Raw genomic sequence first — 21,451 nt, 5'->3', positions numbered from 1 at the left:
GAACTGTAAATGCATAAACAAGACTGGGTGAACCTCTGGCAAATGTATTTCATTAAAAACAAATAATAGTTTGGGTTTGGAATAGGAAGTAAAAGAATGCAAACAAATGGCTACTGTACCAAATATTAATCTTAGTTTTCTCAGGTGTTCAAATACTTATTTGCAGCTATATCACACAAATAAGTTTTTAAAAACATTTCTGGATTTTTCTTTTTAGATTCTCTCTCACAATGGACATGCACCCACGATGAAAATTTCAAACCCCTCCATGATTTCTAAGTGGGAGAACTTGCAAGATAGCAGGGTGTTCAAATACTTATTTTCTTCACTGTATGTTTAATATTTAACTTTATATTCAAAAGTGGACTGTCCCTTGTGAAGAAAAAAAGTGGGTGAATGTGATACCCTCTTATCATCCACTTGTAAGAGATGAAGTCCATGAGGTAATGACCACATATTTTCTAGATTTCTACATATTTCAAGATGGATAAACCTCTCAAAACTGTTAACATACCCCACATTCAACCAGTAACGCTTTACCATAAAGCCTATAAAACCCATTAAAAACGTTGTACACTCTAACACCTTTTAAACTGTAAACGGTAATGCACAGTAGTAGCTGTAATTTATTTATTTATTTTACAGTTTTAGTGCTTTAAGTTTGTTTATTTTACCACAAAAAAATTACATCATAAATTTAAAATCCTGCAATATGGCAAGTTACGTGTGAAATTAATTTTTTAAAAAAATCTGCACTTTACCAAATTTGGCACCAAAGGTGAACCGCAATATCGTGAGAGAACACTGTAATTACTAACTGTATATTTCTCAAATTTTTTTAAAAAGATGATTAAGGTTTGGGTCTTCTAGGCACCGCTTTCAAGTTGAAATTCACAAAAATTGGAAACCAGGAAGTAGGAAAAGATTGAGTTTTTTAAACATCATGATCCAGAAAAATCCATATCCAATATTCAATCCAAAGTAGTTTTTAAATAATATTTTTTTTTCATTTTCAATAGGATCAGATTCCATTTTAAAATAAAAAAATAACAGCAGTGTTCTAGTTCCATTTCACTCCACATGCACTCCTTTCATGTCACGTTCTATCGTGTTAAATTGTCAAAATCATCATAATGCAGCACGTATGCCATGACAGCTAAACCGTCATAAAGCATAATCTAGTTGATTCATTTGCCTCGGGGATGTCAATTTGGAAGTGAATTAGAGGAGCGGGTTATTCTTTTTGCTCGCCTTTAACTTAGTCATAGCAGCAATAAGAAGTCAAAGCAGTCAAAAGACACTTGGATTGGGGATGTGTTGATGTTTGTGCTTGTGTGTGCAAGTGTAAGTGTGTGAAAGGCACCAATACTCCATTTTCCTGCTCATTTAATGCTACAGACTTGACTAATTTTTATACTCTAAACAAAAATTTGATCTCCTATTTGTGTTTTTGTTACACCAGGCACTGCCTCGGATGCTTCATTTCTTGTTTTCACGTACAGCAGTGGCGGGATGTGTGCAAAAACATTTCCTCATTTTCATAAACAATGGGCACCAGGGTCCTTCTAGGTGGCGGAAAACAATTTAACGTGATTTCCAGCCTACAGAGCGCACCTGATTATAAGCCTAACCCAGTACATTAGGAAAGGAAATACCATTTGGTACGTACATAAGCCGCACCTGTGTAAAAGCTGCAAGTCCCCACATTGAAACCCACACAGAAACACAGATATTTACAAAGAAAGACGGTACGCAGAAAGCATTTTCAGAGTTTTAATACCTTTGCTTAACTTAACATAGCAAGAACACGGTGGTACAAACAGAGTTGGTTAAAAAAAAACACACCTAAATCTCCGAGATGCGGCAGTAACACCGCAGCGTGGTTAGCGTGGTGCTAACAGGGCCGGTTAGCGTGGCGCTAACAGAGCCGGCTAAAAATAAAATGTACCGGTAAAAGTCACTTCCTCGGCACACATATTCCACCGGTCTCACTCTTACCTTTTCCGCTCGAGTGCACCCTTGCGACTGTTAGAAAAAATGCACAATTAGCTGCATCAATGCATAACCCCCAGGGTTGGAAGCGTGTGGAAAAAAGTTACGTCTTATAAACCGGAAATTACAGTACTACCACTGACTTAGATTGAAATGATGGGTTACACCGTCAGATAGAATCCCAAAGGTTTCGGGTTTTTTTTTTTGGTACCCTTCAGGAAAACCTTAACTTGGAAACCAGAGCTCCACCATCTATTTGTGGAAGCCATTTCCTCACAAATATTGAAATAACATTTGAAAACTGAAAATTGGACAGTGGCGGTAACTGGCGCCATGTGCAAAGTGTGAGATCACGTTGAGTGGCATTCTGGCATACATGTGGGTAGGGTGAAGATGTGGGGGGGGTGTCATTGTGGATTTATAATATAAAGTTGCCGCCAATCCTGTTTTTAGACTGATTTTTGCTGGGGAATTTTTTTTCATCAGGCCCCTCCCACTTGACCCGCTTAATGATTGGATTTTTATGTATATGAAGATGTAACATCCTTTGTTTTTAGACTGCTTTTGATGGGAAAACATCCATCCATCCGTCCATTTTCTTCGCCACTTATCCTCACAAGGGTCGCTGGAGTGCTGGAGCCTATCCCAGCTGTCAAGGGGCAGGAGGCGGGGTACACTCTGAACTGGTTGCCAGCCAATCGCAGGGCAAATTGAGACGAATAGCCGCACTCACAATCACACCTGTCCAATTAATGTTGCATGTTTTTTGGGATGTGGGAGGGAACCAGAGTGCCCGGAGAAAACCCACGGAGGCACGGGGAGAACATGCAAACTCCACACAGGCGGGGCCGGTATCAAAACCGGATCCTCATAACTGTGAGGCCTACACTTTACCAGCTGCTCCACTGTGCCACCTAAATTGCTTTATTTCAAACAAAAATATGTATTGAACCTTGGGTCAGAAATCGGAATACAAATCAAATCTAGATTTTGGTGTATCTTTACTCCCCGGTATAAAATGTTTGTGTTGTCTTGGAGGAATTTAGCGAAACATGATGGTTGGCGAGCCAGTTAGTAGACGTCTCTGCTATTAATCTGAACCAAAGAAAAGTCAATGGACTTGACCTTAATGATAACGTCGTCTGAATTTCGGTAAAATCCATTTTTTTCAATCAACTTACTCCGTCTCTCTCGGAAGCAAATCGACTTCCCATAAGATCATGTTTTCAACTGGTACGGGTGGCGGTAGGGAGTGAAAATGAAGGTGCCATCCCACTGCCGCTGCTCCAAACATGCACCTGGATACGTCTTCTTGATGCACGGGGCAAATGAAAGCAATTAGTCGAAAGCCACGTTCTCGACGCTCGTAGCCTTCGGTGCAATAACCATCATGGATCCTGTGCAAACATCCATCGCACTTTCACTCAGCTGGGGAAGGGATGGAAATAGGCAGTGGCGGGGAAGCCTGGGTAGCGTGCTCGCCCGCCTCCGCCTTCTGGCGGAGGCATATGGTCGTTCCGATCAGCGCACCAGCGAGCCGACTTGAGGGAGGACGATCTCCACGCAGGGGACAGAGTGCAGAGGAGGAGACTTGCTCATTGGGTCTTTTTCACCTTTTGATGCCCCGCAAAATCTTTTGGGTCTGATCCATGTCCTCCTTTCTTCACATGGGAGTTCCTCTTTTTTTTTTTTCCAGTAGAAGAGCAGGTTGTGTATTTTTATGATCATTATTTTCATCTCAAAAGTGTGATACTTTTGCTTCATGGTTGCCTATTTTATGGAATGTTTAAATGTTTACACCTTGACTTTTGTTTCATTTTGAGTTCTACTGCAGACCATCTAGGCAGCAAACCAGTCGGTCTGAATTTAATTGTTAAAACGGCAAGGTAGCGGGAATACAATAAATAGTGACGTGAACTTGAGATGTCAACCGCCTCCCGGGCAGCAAACTCATCAGGCCGAGGTTAGCCATAGCCGAAGTTTGAAAAGGAAAATGGAAGCAATACGTAGCTATTGACGTGCTACATTTTGTTCGCTTTGAATTTCGAATTCAGTCCGCTAAGGTAGTAAACTACTCATCCAAAATGAATGATACCTGACTTCGAAAGAAAGCTAACAAGGTGCGATTTATTCCGTACCCAGATTAGACTGGCTTAAGTTAGTTGACTTCCCAAAGAGAAATCTTATAAAATGAGTATCGTAATTTCCGGCTTATAGGCCGTGACTTCTTTCACTCTTCGGTTTATGCGGTGATGCGCTAATTTTTTTTCAAACGGCCGCAAGGGGACACTCGAGTGGCAAAGGTAAGCGTGAGACCGAACGTATGTGCCGAGGAAGTGACTTTTACCGGTTTGGCCGTGTTAGCGCTGCGCTAGCGTATTACTGTTGTGTCTCAGTGATTTTTACCAGTATGTTTTTAAATTTTAACCAGCCCTGTTAGCGCAGTGCTAGCATTAGCACAGGGCTCAGAAACCTTTTTGAGGCTGAGGGCTACTTCGTGAGCACCGATCGTATGAAGGGCTCCGTGAACTGTTTGCTGCGAATTTCAGACTCAGTTCATTACACGTACATAAAATATTTTTGTTTTAATTTATTGGATTAAATGACATTACAGGTATTGTAAAATTTTAATTCACATAAGCATGTCAGATTCAGAATTTAAAGCACAAATAATAGTAACAATTTGTGGCCTATAGTATTTTTAGAACATACCTCGCGGGTGCCTTTTATGGTCCTTGCGGGCAACCATTCACCCTCGGGCACCATGTTGGTGACCCCCGGTTAGCGATAGCGCGGCAGTGTTAGCGCAGCGGCCCTACCGATAGCTTTAGCGCGGCGGCGCTAGCGTTAAACTCTCTGTGTACCGTATTTCTTTGTTAATATCTCGTGTTTCAATGTGGGCACTTGCGGCTTTTACATGGTTGCGGCCTATGTATGTACCAAATGGTATTTCCGTGACAAATGTACTGGATGAGGCTTATAACCAGGTGCGCTCCGTAGGCCGGGAATTACGGTATAATATTAGCGTTTTTCGATTTGTCGCTGCTTGTAAATTTATGATTTCAACTTTGGTTTCTAATGATTCGGCTCTTTAGATACATGTTGTTAATCTTGTGACCCGCGAGTGAAGGCACAATTGGCGGCTGTAAGCTAAGAAGAGGAGTACTGATCCTTGTGTGAAGTCGGACCATTGTGCCGCGAGTGAGGGTCTCGCCGCGATGATGAAATACGATACGGGCGACACCCGAGGTCCTTAACTTAAGGGATGGTCTGCTGCCTGTGTGTGGTAAATCTCGCCCCCTTTTGTTTGTTTTTTTTTGTTGTTGTTTTAATGCCTCTGTCTCTCACGCTCTCTTCCTCCATCCTTCTCATCTTCCCTCCATCGTCCTCCCTGTTGTCTGCTAGCGTGTTAACACTCCAGCCCTGTCGGTGAGCCTCACAGGCACCATGGAAACCGCCCTTGCCGCCATTGTCTACCACTGCGTCTTTTGTACATTGGTGTGTGTGTGTGTGTGTGTGTGTGTGCCCGCGTGTGCTTGTTTGTGGATGAGCGGAGTGTGAGCGCTCTGTTTGGTTTTAAAAAAAAAAAAAAAAAAAAAAAAAGAGGAGAGTTCAAGCCCAATGGGCCTCTCGCTGTAATTCATGTAAATTCCCTCAAGATCCCGACCGCTTTGTTTTCCCTCATTGTCTTTCGAGCCCGATCCGATGTCTTCTGTGTGGATCTTTCCACACTTAAAATTCCTTTGTCCGGGCCCTTTTCACGACATCAGCAAACTACTCCTCGTTGTTGTCCTTTAATGAGTTCTGTCGGAAGAGTAAACAGGCTCAAATTGAATCTTGAATGCTGCGCGAGTGCAAAACGTTAGATTTGCTAAGACGGGCAAAATACAGCCCTTGTGTTCCTTACGTGCTGTCAGTCTTGGACCTGGAAACCCGTCAAGACCAGCCTTCAGTTCTGGCTCCGCTCTTTCTCAGTAGCAATGACAAACATATCATGCCTTACTGCAGTGAATAATCAAGCCTATATTGTTCAAAAGCATGACTAAAGTATGACAGTCCTATTCCTTTCATTCCATACCTCAGTGTGGGATAGCAGCATATTTTGCACTGGTTTTATTTTTTCAGATTTTGACTCAAGTTTCTTCTTTTTTCTTTCTTAGTTACTGTCGGTGAGGCTAGGAGCAAGTAACATATCACTGTTTATGCATCCTCACATAAAGGTATAACCATGAAGACTGTCTGTTCATCCACAGAGGCTTTAAAACTGTACTCGCAAGTAGTTTATACACTATTATGAATTATGTTGCATATTACGGCGTAGCCTCCATTCACCATGGATTTGTGTAAATGTCACTTTCTTCTTTGTAATTTCATTAAGGCATAGCAGGAAGCAGCGTATCATGCACTATCGTTGTCATTTTCATGAACAGACATGTGACTATCCAGACTTCGAACTGCTGTCTGTCTGAAAACTAGACCACGTAATATTCATCCCCCTATTTTGATGTGACGCCAGTAGAGAGCACTTGTTGGAATTATTGGAATTACAGCACCAAGCAGCATAGCTTACCCTATCTGATAGCGAAATATATGGATGACGAAGTACTGTCTTACCTACTGGACAATGTACGATGCACGATAAAGCAAACCACTTCGAATGAGTCTTAGTAACAATCAGCATATCATGCACTGCCAAGACTTCCCTCATGCTGACATACAGTGAAGAAAATAAGTATTTGAACACCCCGCTATAGTGTAAGTTCTCCCACTTGGAAAATCATGGAGGTGTCTGAAATTTTCATCGCAGGTCCATGTGCACTGTGAGAGAGAGAGAGAGAATCTAAAAAGAAAAATCCAGAAATCAAAATGTATGATTTTTTTTAACGATTTATTTGTGTGATACAGGTGCAAATAAGTATTTGAAGACCTGTCTATCAGCTACAATCCTGACCCTCAAAGACCTGTTAGTCCGCCTTTAAAAGTCCACCTCAACTCCATGTATTATCCTGAATCAGATGCACCTGTGTGAGGTTATTAGCTGTCCACCCCATACAATCACTAAGACTCAAAATTGTAACATGGCCAAGACCAAAGAGCTGTCCAAAGACACCAAAACAAAATTGGACAACTCCACACGGCTGGAAAGGGCTACGGAGAAATTGCCAAGCAGCTTGGTGAAAAAAGGTCCACTGTTGGAGCAATCATTAGAACATGGAAGAAGCTCAACATGACAGTCAATCTCTGTCTGAGTGGAGCCCCATGCAAGATATGACCTCGTGGGGTCTCAATGACCCTTAGAAAGGTGAGGAATCACCCCAGGACTACACGACAGGACTTGGTCAATGACCTGAAAAGAGCTGGGACCACCGTTTCCAAGGTGACTGTTTGTAATACACTAAGACGCAACGGTTTGAAATCATGCATGGCGCAGAAGGTTCCCCTGCTTAAACCAGCACACGTCAGGGCCCGTCTTAAGTTTGCCACTCACCATTTGGATGATACAGAGGAGTCATGGGAGAAAGTTTTGTGGTCAGGTGAGACCAAAATGGAACTTTTTGGTCATAATTCCACTAACCGTGTTTGAAGGAAGACAAATGATGAGTTCCATCCCAAGAACACCGTCCCTACTGTGAAGCATGGGGGTGTTAGCATCATGCTTTCGGGGTTTTTTCCTGCACATGGGACAGGACGACTGCACTGTATTAAGGAGAGGATGACCACGGCCGTGTCTTGTGAGATTTTGGGGAACAAACTCTTTCCCTGAGTCAGAGCAATGAAGATAGGTCGTCTAAGTGAAAGAACTTTTAATATTGCAGGGTGTTCAAATACTTATTCTCTTCACTGTAAAAGTGCGACCAGCCAGACTTTGAGTTGTCATGTGACCTAATACTTTCATCTGCCATGGTTGGGCACGTGACACCTGCATCACACCTCTGTTTATCCACATAAGTACAGAGAATAGCAGTAAGAAGCATACCATGCACTATCAGGTCTTATTTTACACGATGCTAGCATAGCATCAACATTTGTCTCCAAATGTCTTCAAATATTAGGTCAATTATCTTTGTTTCTATTCTTCCTGTGCAGCAGCAGGTAGCATATCTTGCACTGTCTTGATGAGCGAGTCCTATTTCCGTGACGGCGACATAAAATTTTGACGAGCCGAGTAAGAAGCAACCATTACTTTTACCTTGATTGTGAGTCGCACTCCTTCTTTTACTTACAGACTTGTGCAAATATTGATTGTCCCCTTTCATAGTTCCGTGAAGCAAAGCAATGTCATTGCCTATTTTTGGGACTGTGACAAAAGAAAGACTAATATGTGGCGCCGTCATAAATCGCAGCCTCGAGCAGCGTATCATGCATAATCATGTCCTATGTCACACGATTCAAGCGTAGAAGCAACATTGTCCAAAGACTTGTTTGTACAGTTTAACCCATTTTGAATCCTTGGACGGATGGTTGTATTTCAGTCTTACCATGGAGCAGCAAGCGAGGGCTACCTATTCTTAAGTGTCGTTGTGAACTATTGATTCTCACCCACGTAGATATTTTCGTAAAAATGTGCAGCAAACACGCATCTTAGTACCGCTGGTATATCCCGGTGTGACTTTGAACGCTCAGCCCGGGGCCTTTGGCGTGAACTTTCCCTTGTTGGGAAAACTGCTATTGAAATACTGTATTGTCCTTTTATTGAAGTCCAAACAAAGAGTGGGGAGGGCCCTTGTCCCCATCTCAGTATGAGTTTGACGGAGCAACGGTTCAGCGGCGATCACCCCAGTGTCTTGCGGTCAACAGAATCAGCCTGCAGAAATAATGCCCATTAGACGTGCTCGTCCACGCCGCTGCCCCTATGAAATATCGCCCTTTGACTCATTTCGCACAATGATCTGTACTGCTCTCTGCTATCCATCATCTCACGGTTTATGATTGTGTTTATTTACGATACACTTCTCTAATCGATGGCCCGACGTTTTTGCTGAGTCCGAAAATTGATGATGCTTTTCTTTTGGGCAATCTTGCAGAAATGTGGCTTTTTTGTCAGCTCCCACAATAAGATAGCATGCTTTTCAAATTATTTTTTAAGAACCCTTCATAATCCTAACACATTAAACATAACCAAGATGTTCACCCCAAATTGCCATGGAAACGTGAACCTAAATATTCATGACCTGTTAATTAGAAATATTCAACAAACAGTCGATCTACGTTCCTACCCTCACCTATGGGCACGAGCTGTGGGTCGAGACCGAAAGTACATGGTCCTGGATATAAGCGTCCGAGTTTCCTCCGCAGGGTGTCCGGGGCACTCCCTTAGAGATAGGATGAGAAGCTCGGTCATCCGGAGTGGGCTCAGTGTCGAGCTGCTGATCCTCCGCATTGAGAGGAGCCAGATTAGGTGGGCGGGGCATCTGATCCGGATGCTTCCCGGATGTCTCCCTGGTGAGGTGTTTCGGGGCATGTCCCACCGGAAAGAGACCCCGGGGACGACCCAGGACAGACTGGAGAGACTATGGCTCTAGGCTAGCTTGGGAACACGTCGGGATCCCTCTGGAAGAGCTGGGAGAAGTGGCTCGGGAAAGGGAAGTCTGGGTATCCCTGCTGAAGTTACTTCCTGTTAGATTTATTATTTTATCGTGCATTTGTTTATGTCATCCTTGCCTGAATCCTTCTCTTTGCGAGCGACTGCGGGAGCCGAAGTGTGACACCTTGAGGAGTGATGCACTCCCTTCCTGACTTCAAAGCAGATACTCCTCAGCAGCATTGTTATAAATATTACCTTAGTATTCATCTCTGTATTGGCAATCACCATTGTTATAAATGTTTATCTTAGTATTTGTCTTTGTGTTGGTATTGCCATCTGTTCCTCCATTTGTTTTGTATTCTTGCGACTCTTTGTTTTGAGAAACTAATCCAAAGGGGGACACCAGTAAAGCTGACTGACTGACTCAGAACGAGTGTTGGAGTTGCAGCTGGTCAGGCAAAATCCATGTCCCCCCGGGCGAAATTGAAGACCTCTCTTGTCCCTTCATTTGCATAATTCATCCAACGGTTGGGTTTAAACCGAACAGTTCCCGCCCCGGAAAAGCGGTAGAAAATGGATGGATGGATGTTTAGTAGAAAGAAACTAAACCAAATTGAATTGTAATATATTCAATATTTATCCATCATCGCTAGCTGACAAACACTTTACTGCACCACAGTCATTCTTCTTTTTCACTCTTTTTCCAAAAAGCACCCAACGGCTTTAATGCCGACTCGGAACCAGAACATCATGAGCAGAATCCTTTTCTCACGTTTCCTTTTGACAACAAAATCACCCGTTGGAAGGTAATCTCGCACACATTCATGCTGAACATTGCCAAAGACACGGTGACCTTTTAGTACGTTGCAGTGGAACTGATTTTACCACATTGAAAACTTTTGTCCGGGTTGTCTTACCTCAACTCTTTGTTAGACCTACAAATGTGGCAGACATATTACACGTGACAATCATATCACAGATTTTCATTGTGCCAATACTAAATTTAGAAGATTAAGAGTTGGTTGAGTATATTTGTTTTATTAGTGCGCTGCACCTCATATGCAGAAATGCACTTGATCCAGAGCGATAGAACATGATTTATTGCAATGGCGACCAAGTCGCCCGGGACTCCCGGTTTGACAGCCGCTGGCCTACAGATTTCATTATGGTAAGTGGGAAGTGATTGTGAAGCTGTAATGGAACACAAACAACGAGCGTATTGCAACCCTGTCGGACGAATATCAAGTGCTTATTGCCGAAGCTGTGTGTTGCCCATAACGGCTGGGGAGATTTTGCACTTTGCTATTCACAAATACATCTCGATGAGTTTTATCCTTGATAAATTATCCTCAGCTATCCATACATTCAAATTTTTTTTGCTCTTTCTTGAGAACACAAAGGTGGTACAGGAAGCCACCAAAGCCCAGACTGGTAGGGACGTTTTAATGGACCTTTCCGACCTGTCAATCACTCGAACAATAATAGCCAATCAGATAGCCGCATTGTCTTAACGCCTGACTTGACACGCCCCTGCCGCCATGTTTGACCACACGCAATGCTGGTTGTCAGTAGCGTGCGCTTGGAAAAGTTTGTTACGAAGAAAATGGTCCTCAGATGCGCTTGGGGAACGGGCAATTCTGATGAAAGATATCCGGCTCGGTTGAATCATTTTCCAAAGCCTAAAATATAGATATATGACAAAGTGTCTACGATGGATTAAGGCTCGCGGAAGACCGCACGTACAACTAAATGCGGACAATATCAACAAACACAAGGATGTATGTTCAAAGGAAAATGAGGGAAAAGTATGTTCTCTTGAATTATTATCAGGGTTTTATACATTGCAGGAGAACAACTTTTACTCACCCTGCTTTACATGCGCAGTACGATTCCACTATTTCATCCTGCTGGATTTCAATATGAAGTTTGTGATGCGTCAAACGTTTTTGCATCGATTGGCAACATTTTGCTGTAACTGCGTCCTGCTCCGTCCAAAATCTTAATTCCGTGTGCATATCCTTGCGTGAACTAGTTGAGACCTCTCTGTAGAACTCTCTTGGACAAGTCTGACACATTTGGCAAACAAACATACCCCATTATTATCCGGAATACGCGATAGAGAATCGCCTTCAAACATGTTCCGTTCAATCGCCATTTTGGAAGCTTGTGGGACATGGCTGAGGGGGCGGAGCTCAAGATCGCCATCGGAAAGGTCCATTGTTCTCAAGAAAACATTGTTGAGGTCATACAGTATCACATTGAGGTCATACACTATCATATTTACATGTCGGGGAAGAACTAAGTTCAGCCTGGGTTGTTAGCGGGAGTTACAGAGAATCTTTTGCCGAATTTCTCTGCTGATTGGCTATTGAATAGCTCCAGCAAACAAACACCAGCATCTTGACCTTTTTTTTAAAATCAAATAATCTTTAATTTAGTTTTAAAAGAATGTTGTGAGATGAGTGTGAATTATTTCGTGATTTGGTTAGACTGCGGTGTGTTTATGGTAATATAGCCAAGTATAAATGTTTGGCTAATCTGCAGGAGTCGGGGGGGAGGGGGGCGGCTCAGTCCATGTCATAGAGTTTGAATTGTTGTTCCGTATGAAGGGAGATTGTCTGACATTTTCTGCGCTTTTGTAGCGAGTGGCGCTTTATTTCGGGTTGGGCCCTCGGTATAGTGACTCTTTCAAAGGGTTGACCTCCACCATTGTTCGCCCTCTGCAACCATAGCGAACGCACCTCAAAAGGCCTTTTTTTTTTTCTTTGTTTTTTTTTTTAGTACGTCTATTCTTTTAAAGTGGGTAGCAGAGAAGAATGTCCAGTAAATGAGTCCATCCTTTTCTTTTGTTTGATATTGGATTGCAAGCGGACATCTGCTAGGTGGAGGTGAGCACTCCCCCCCCCCCCACCACCCACAGTATCTCTCTGAATGGGAAGGGAAGTCGTCAGGCTGTGGCTGGAGGCCTTTTTATTATTTAAGATCCTTTTTCAGACCATCTTTCACATTTGCATTGACTGTCATAATCTGCTCTCTGTCCACTTTGATACCCTTCAGTTTAACCTTTCAGAATATTTATCCAACCATTTTGCATAGCAATTGTCCTCATTTTTTTGATGCGGTGGTCGAGAGATAAGAACAGTTTTTGTGTAGATGATATAGATTAGGTTGTCAATCTCAGTTTGTTATATCAATGATGAGGGAGCGAAATTAATCCATCCATCCATTTTCTTAGCCGCTTATCCTCACAAGGTGTCATGAGCAAAGCTGGACCACAGCCAAGAAGGGCGTGGCCTTGCCACCGCTCCCAGCGCTTTAATCTCTGACACCTGTGGCCGGTCACAGCAGGCACTGTGATTCTTTATCTTCTTTTACTTTCGTCTTGTCCCGTTAAGGGTCAGCACAGCGTGTCATCTCAGATGAACGCACATTTGTTTGGCGCAGTTTTACGCCGGACGCCCTTCCCGAAGCAAGCCCTCTGCATTTTTTGCCGGGGAGAGCAGTTTACAGTACCCGGTATTCCCAGGCGGTCTCCCATCCAAGTATTAACCAGGGCTAAACCCGCTTAGCTTCCGAGATTTGACAAGATTGGGCGTTCTCAGGGTAGTGTGGCCGTAAGCAATGAGGCACCGTGATTAGATCATGAATTTAACTTAGAGTTTTGTCACTGGCATTTGCCAGTTCGTTGCGTTGCATTTACTGCATGTCGGATTCTTGGCTACTGTGCATAAGTTGCAAGTTTACTGCTGAGCTTTCCTTGTCACAGTGACTCTGTGCCCTTTTGTTTATCCACATCTTGTCAAGTCTTAGTTTGTGTCATAGTCATTGGACCTCGTTTCACGTTTCTGGATCCTGCCGTTAGTTAGTGATTTTGTGCCTCAGCCTTGTCGGACTGCTGCACTGTGTATGACCCTTCTTTTTATTTTCCTTTCGGCTTGTCCGGTGAGGGTACTGATGCGCAAGTCTGGTGTGGCGGAGAAATATGTTATAATAGTACAGGACATGTATGAGGGCAGTAGAACAACGGTGAGGTTTGCCATTGGTGTGTCAGAAGAATTTAAGGTGGAGGTGGGACTGCATCAGGGATCCGCGCTGAGCCCCTTCCTGTTTGCGGTAATAATGGATAGGCTGACATATGAGGGTAGACTGGAATCCCCTTCGACCATGATGTTCGCAGATGATATTGTGATCTGCAGTCAAAGCAAGGAGTAGGTGGAGGAATAATTAGAAAGATGGAGGTACGAGAGGAATGAAGATTAGCCAAAGTAAAACAATATATCTGCATGAATGTGAGGGGCGGAGGGGGAGGAGTGAAGCTCCAGGGAGAAGAGATAGCGAGGGTGGATGATTTCAAATGCTTGAGGTCAACAATACAGAGCAATGAAGAGTGTGGTCAAGAAGTGAAGAAACGGGTCCAAGCGGGGTGGAACAGTTGGAGGAAGGGTCGAATAAAACCACTCCGAACACTATGCCATTGTCTGGAAGTCCTGCATTTGGGTCTGCCCTTGCACTGCTGCTTCGTGACACAAGGGTCGTGGGAGTGCTGGAGCCTATCCCAGTTGTCAGCAGGCAGGAGGCGGGGTACACCCTGAACTGGTTGCCAGCTCATCGCAGGGAACATCGAGACAAACAGCCGCACTCACAATCACACCTCGGGGCAATTTCGAGTGTCCAATTAATGTTGCATGTTTTTGGGATGTGGGAGGAAACCGGAGTGCCCGGAGAAAACCCACGCAGGCACGGAGAGAACATGCAAACTCCACACAGACGAGTCCGGGATTGAACCCGGGACCTCAGAACCGTGCCAGGGAGAGAAATCCCAACCCATAAATTGGCCGATTTTAGGCACCTGACACCATATCTACATTTCATAATTATCCTCTAAAATTGTATACATGTAGATTCAGTGCTTATATAGTCACAGTGCACAATATTCAAGATCAGAGAGAACACGATAACTACACAGGGGCTGAAGCCGAGATTTAAACCCTAAACTTCAGAATGTTGAGTCAGATATGGTAACCACTCAACCATCGTGCTTCCCTTTGGATTATTCGGTGTACTCGGGGAAAAAAAAAAAAAAAATCCCACCCAGTAACTTCATGTGATACCAGGAAATGTTTAACCCCCCATTGTCAGGAGACAAAAAGGTTGGTTTTAATCCCACTGTGACAGAGGAGGCAGGCTCAGGGGAGGGACGAGCGAGGGATGGGTGGGGGGTCCGCCGGGAGGGTTATCAGGGGAGGGCGACGTTTCAGAGGGAACCCGCTCTCCTCCCGCTGCTGTCACTCAGTCGCCTCCGACACGCCGAGGACTACACGAGCCGCCGGATTATGTCGGTTGACCTCTGACGCGCCGGCCGCTCTGGGGATTTATGATATTGGCTCGGATAAAGGTGATGTATTTATTTTTATTAATCTCGGTCGGGGCAAAGAAACCTGCTGTGGAATTGATCATCAGGAACCAGTGAGCGCTGAGCCGGTCACTGAATTGGCTCCGGTGCTCTGGAAGAGTCCGTGGTACATTTATGACCTCTTTCAAAGTGAGGAATTTGGAAAACTTGCAGTGTGATTTCGATGTTTCGCCGTCGGGGTGATGTTGATTTTTGTCCTGCTTTTTACCATCGACATCTTTTCTGAACCGGCTGAACGAACCGGCTGTCACATTTGGGAATGTCACAATGTGTTGATATAGCAGTATTTTAGAATTAGCAAATGGGCGAATAATGATTATAGTCGTGCTTCTGGGGTTTAATTTAGCCTCTCATTTGTTTATTCTCACAATTGGAAGTAATAGAAATTAAAGTCATCTGATCAAGAGATAAACTGTTGCCGGTTCACAAGTGTAAAAAGAAGTCAGTGGCTTTTTAATGATTATAATAATAAGGCTTGATTTACAGTACAGGTCCAGAGTATAACTGCAGTTGTAATAAAAGTTATTCCTGAATATTATTTAAACCACCAATCAACTCTTGAGCACCCCTTAATTTAGCCCCCCCCCCCATACGCACACACACTTGATGACCAACTTTCATATCAAAAACAACAGAAGACAATAAATAAGCTCTTTGTTATGATATTTTTGATGATTTCCATGTAATTGTTGAAGCATTTTGTTTGATCAGAGACATCTTTTAAATAATGGTAATTGGCAACACATATGCAACCTTGTTCTTAAAAACATTTTGCCACCTAGAAGTACGCGCAAAAAAGTGAGCTCCATGACTCAACAGAAATAACATCCTCAAACAAATTGCCCTGAAGTTACTTTTTACCTTTAACTTTTGTTTTTCACAGTCTTTTATTGTTTTCCGCAGTAGTCTGTCACTCAAACCAATAGTACGCCGTAACTCATGTTTTTAGAAAAACACAAAAATTATCTTTTAAATTTTTATTGTTTAGCTAACATTGTTTAGTCATTGTTTTTGCCCAGTTAGCATAGCAGCTAACACAGGTAGCATATACTCTTCAACCATATTGCTAACATTCGCGTTACTTTGCAACCTCAAACCTACTTGAAACCCTGTGACTAAAATTAGAACGGCACTAAAATTAAATTTAAACTCAAACGAGATCTTTTATCATTTCCATGTAAAATATTCATGAAGCAATTATTCTTAAAAAAAAAACTTTTTCAGGTACCCAAGTATCTGTAACAGGGTTGTGCCACACGGCAAAATATAGAGGAAGAAATAAAATATCTCATAATGTGTATCATTGCTGTTTGAGAGCAAAATCTAATTATACTTATTACTCATTTTTCTTGAAAATAACAGATATATATCAAATAAATGGCCTGCTTTCCAAAAATGTTGGTGCCTAAATTGTCCCCCTGATTCTGGAATGACCCAAATAGCGTTGAGTTGGCCTGGACTGATTCTTTCCCCTTTATTGATTGAAATGCCGGTAAACTCTGCAGTATTCCACTCGCTGCCGTTGCAAATTATTTTGTGAAGTATATGAAGGACACACTTCTTATTGGGCATATAGTATGTATGCAATATATACTTTATAATTGTCTATTCTTTTGCTTGAGTACATTCTCAGTGAATGTTTTTATTTGTGTATTAAGAAGTTAGCGCTCGTGATCTCATGTATTCCAAATTCGATTCGCATTTTCTTCTTCAATTTTGACAAATTCATGGATTTTCCCCAGTTTTCATTAAACATTTCCAATTTCCCTACACACTAGAAAAGCTACTTTGTGTTTTTACCAATTTGAATCTTGCAGTTTGTGGGTTACGTTGTGGCTTACATTTGTATAGCATTTACTGTACGCTGTGGCTTTTGTTTGTTCTTGTGCATTTGATAGCAAGCACTCCACTAGGTACAGTAATTAATAGACTCATAACTGGGTTTCTTTAATCTTCTTATTACAATTGTGCACCTGACAGCTGAGAAGTTCTGGATTTGAATACCGGCACCACCCTTCTTTTGTTAATATTGGTGGCGTAGGTTTTGTCCAATTGTTTTACTTCCTCCTACGTTCCAAAAACATGTATGCTAGGTTCATCGAAGACGATAAATTGCCCATATGAGTTCCTCTCATGTAAATACTTCTGAAATAATTGCAGCATATCATCTACTGAGCACTTAAAATGTGGAACCACTGAATGAACTAAGGGCTGACATGATGTCAATCACAAGAAGGAGCCATGCTAGATCACCTATGGCAAAATTATTTGGGTGCTGGCCTCTCCAACAATAGGCAGAATAGGATGCTGTCCCGGGTTTTTAACACAGTTGGCCCCCATGATGGGCAGATGCAACCAAATCCCACGCACTTGGCATGAGTTCAATCAAACAAAAACATGGCTTTTATGTGCTTGCTGACTTCCACAAAATTATCAGTGTGATAAATTCGCATTCTACAACTCCGTAATGTTTATTTGCTTTTTCCATTAACACTTCCTATTCCATCACTTCAAACTTCATTTTTGGCTTCCTCAAATTTACATTGTTGGCGAAAACCATCAGCGCTACCTAAACCACAAAACCCTCTTTAAAATGTGGCGCTCTCCACCACTCACACCTTTTGCCAACAGTGTGCGCAATTTGTTCGAGTAAATGCCGTAATTTCGCGTCCGCTATTTTGGATCTTAGTAAATGAGGTCCTTTCCTCTTTCGTCAGCACGACTCGCAAGTAACTGCGTCAGGGCACATCTCAATCAATCCCTTGTTATGAAGTCACGGCAGGAGACGATTGTGTTCCGGCCGCAACGCTTGTCTTCCACTCTGCCGCTAATTAGGATTCGTCAGGAGAGAGCCGTATCGTCCGTAAACCGCATTCTGCCTCTCATTCGGCGCCAGTCTAAAATTAAACCCTCAGGTCAACAGAGACGACCCCCCCCCCCCACCCTTCACATGGATGCACATAAAAAAAAAAAACAACACACCCAGGAGAAGAAACTCCACAAACGCTCATTAGGGGGAAATCTGCGGCGAGCTTATTCAAGCTGCGGGGATGTCTTCATTTCATCTTTATTTTGGCCCAAAATAATTGCACACATGATGAGGCATAGTTCTAGCTTAGAATTGGTGCACATTCTCTTGTGAACGTTCCTATGCACAAAGTAGTATCAGGACCTCCCTGAGAAAAAAATGAGAAGTCCTCGACAAAGTTGAAGTTATTGTACTTTGTTGTATGTATTTTAAGGAATACTCTACATACAAATCATAAATGAACTAACAAATGAAGTTATACTTTTAGCAGAATAAAGCCCTTGACTTCATAATCTGTATATTGCAAATTTAATCATGCCGATGTGTGCTAATGTGTTAGTTTGCAACTTCCTAACCAAGTTTCTTTTTAATGTTTCTTAATAGTACTATTTACAGCAGGGGTGCTCAATGCGTCGATCGCGGGACGGTGTGCAAAAAACAAAACAGACGTCAGCCAATGTTCCCTCTAAACTGTGCACGTGCGCAATTGCACACCGCTGATGCAGTCTTCACAGATGTTCTGCGTTGCGCGCAAAAAAAAAAAACTCCAATGCAAATTGAAAGTATAACATACAGCTTCAGTTTGTAGCATTTTGCAATGCGATTCATTGAGTGAGGGATGACTGGTTGTTACAGCCAATGGCATAATTCACATATGTACTGTAAAAAATGAAAAGAAGGCACCACTGGTTTCTTTCGGGCAGCACACGGAACTTTCTCTAACGACGACCACTGCTCCGCCACACTTTCTTTTTCCTAGTTTACCTTAACCCTCAACCCCCCCCCCCTCCGTCTTAAAGACGTAAATTCATAATTACAAATGTTACAGTACTTACGCAGCCCATCAATGTGTTTTATAATGACGGCATCAACCACCGCTGCTTTAGTTAGCAACACTGTCTGGGCAACGTAGAGCAAAGACGAGCTAGACTTGCTGCTTATGTTTACTTTCGATATTAATGGAGAAAGTTAAAAAAGAAATGCTGTTGTTTTAAGATACAATGACTGAGGGAGTATTTGAATAATCGAAGAAAAAGCGGTTAAACTGGACGAGATATTCTCTTTTGCAAGTGGGAAAGGTCTGGTCTGAAGCCAAAGTAGAAAGCGCGGGATGAGATGGTGTGTCATTTTCAGATTTCACCTTGGCACATCCTGATCCAGGATGAAAGCACAGACAATACAGTGCACAAAAAGCTAATTGTGTGTACCGCGAGAGGCTGGCTGCTTGAGAAGTAGATCTTGGGGTAAAAAAATCTGGGCACCCCTTATTTACAGGATGTATAGTATCTAAAGTAAATGAATAGTTAAAATCTGGAACAGTTATAATGAGCGAAATAATATCTTTTGTGAAGATTTTCCATGGCGTTTTGTGGTGAGTCTCACATCATTTGAATTGAAATAAATCCTCTTGAGACACTTTTATGAGGTGGTGATATATTTGTGATTAAGAATGCTTTTATTCGGCTTTGGTCCCTCGCATCTGGATGAATTTGCTGACTTTGAGCTATTAGGATCCTGCGAATGACAAATGTTTTCGGCCTTGGCAGAGTCTTGTTAAGGATGCAAAATTGCCCATAATTTGTCTCTCTCTACGCCAGGCTCGAGCCGGCTGTCCATTAATCCAGTATTTAGCCAAGTGTCAACCGGCATTGGCTTTCTTACGACCCTTTACATTGTTTTAAGTGGCAATTTTCCTCTTGTTTTGTTGCTTCTGTAGTCGTACTGTATATAATAGACGTTTACTGAGTGTGGCAAGTGATGTACTACGGAACATTTTCCTTCATAAAAAGTTGCAAACAGATGAACTACAGTTGGTTTGTCTCCTCAATTCCCTGTAAGACGTTAAAACACTTTATAGCATCTCCAAGGGGAGTCACAATGTCGTTTTTAATTAGCTTCAGCCTCTTCTGGTCATAAACAGCGTTATTGTGAGGATTCTTTATGGTCGTCTTTACACTCGAGGTCTTTGCTTGGCACCGCTAGTATGTTCCCTTTTTTGTCACATCCTCCATAAAGACTCGGACTATCTCCAGGTGGTTATCGGCGCCTCCAACCCCGAGAGCGCCCCCATTAGGTGGAGAGTGTGACCCATCGGAAAAGTATTTTCAGTCCTTCCCTACATCTCCATGGCAACTGAGCCAAATTGTCTGTCAGGCCGGCTCCCTGTTATTCGAGTTCAGCACTTGCTTTTTTTGATAGCATCAGGTCAGTGACGGGATGCTGGAAGGCCATTTAGCTGTCGTGTCTCGTAGAGTAGTGGGGAAAAGGCAACATTTGATGTTGGTTCACCCTCAGCATGAAGTCGATAAGCATCTGCTGCACATAAATTTTGGTGGCGTCGATCCTTTTACGTTTCGATTCCAGTAGGTTTGGAGTGAGGAGAAGCCTGGGGTAGGAAAGAAACGGGAATATCGGACAGAATAGATACTGTAGAAGCCGAGACTAAAACAGAACACGCTCATTCTTCTTAGGCGGAGTACGCACCTATGAGTCATCTTCAAGCTTTTTTCCTCCTTCCAAACAAAGTCAGCATTGGTCCGATTCTCCAAAGTCACTTAAGAGAGCCTTTAATTTCCGGACTGCGCCTTATAATCCAGTGCGCCTTATATATAGATCAATATTGAGCCGCAACAGGTCTCGCTACTACGGTAAGCAGGCGCCGACTCCATTTTCCCCAAAATGACTCCGATACTACGAATACTACAATACTACGTCACTGACTTTTCCTCGGGGAAAATAATAAAACAACTGTTTATTCATTTTGGTCAACAGATTTGTCAGAATGCTGGTTTGTAATCTATTAATAAATTTGACTGACCTATCGGTTTTGTTGACACACCCTTTAGCGCAGCTCCATCTAATGGATGCATAATGTAACCCCAGCCTCTATTCTATGTGCCTTATAATGCGGTGCGCCTTATATATGAAATAAGTTTTTAAATAGGTCATTCATTGAAAGTGCGCCTTATAATCCGGTGCACCTTATAGTACGGAAAATACGGTACCTTGAGCAATTTTTATCTTGATTTGTCTTCCTGCTTGATCTGCTCGGAAAACATTTTTGACCGACAATCAATGTAAAATCTGTATTATTTCCCACGTGTAGTCAATGCCGAGTTGGGCTGAGCCAAGGACTGATCGTGCTGCGAAACAGAACTATATCCGGTGAGGAAGCGACTTGAAGCACGTAAAATGTTATGTGTGAAAATGAATAGAATGTCTTGACCGTAAAAACACTAAAACGCAGTAAAAAGTCCAAGAGCACAATAAGTCTAAAATGTGAAAAGGTTCCCATGGGAAAAAGTCAAAAGTCTTCTTCAGCTACTTCGTATTTTGTCACACCACACGTAAGACCGGCAACAATCCACCTGCCCGCGATTTCTTCTCGTCATGTGGATCCTCACTTTTTAGAAGTCAGAATGTGTGTACCCATCTTTTATTTTCAACGACACGCAACGTGACGGCTGTCTCCTTGACCTTCAGGTTGAAAACT

The 21,451-nt window shown here is 42.7% G+C and overlaps 1 protein-coding gene and 1 pseudogene across 4 annotated transcripts in view; one reads left to right on the top strand and one right to left on the bottom strand.

Annotated features, from left to right (window-relative positions):
- Nucleotides 1–21,451, top strand: part of LOC133501767 (neuronal cell adhesion molecule-like) — a 116,627-nt gene that overhangs the window by 32,501 nt on the left and 62,675 nt on the right. The window lies entirely within an intron of this gene.
- On the bottom strand, nt 13,019–13,137 carry LOC133502819 (5S ribosomal RNA; annotated as a pseudogene).

The sequence above is a fragment of the Syngnathoides biaculeatus genome, chromosome 6 (genome assembly GCF_019802595.1).
Source record: "Syngnathoides biaculeatus isolate LvHL_M chromosome 6, ASM1980259v1, whole genome shotgun sequence".
Lineage (NCBI taxonomy): Eukaryota > Metazoa > Chordata > Actinopteri > Syngnathiformes > Syngnathidae > Syngnathoides > Syngnathoides biaculeatus.
Note: the sequence above shows the minus strand (reverse complement) of the source record. Positions and strands in the feature narration are given on the sequence as shown.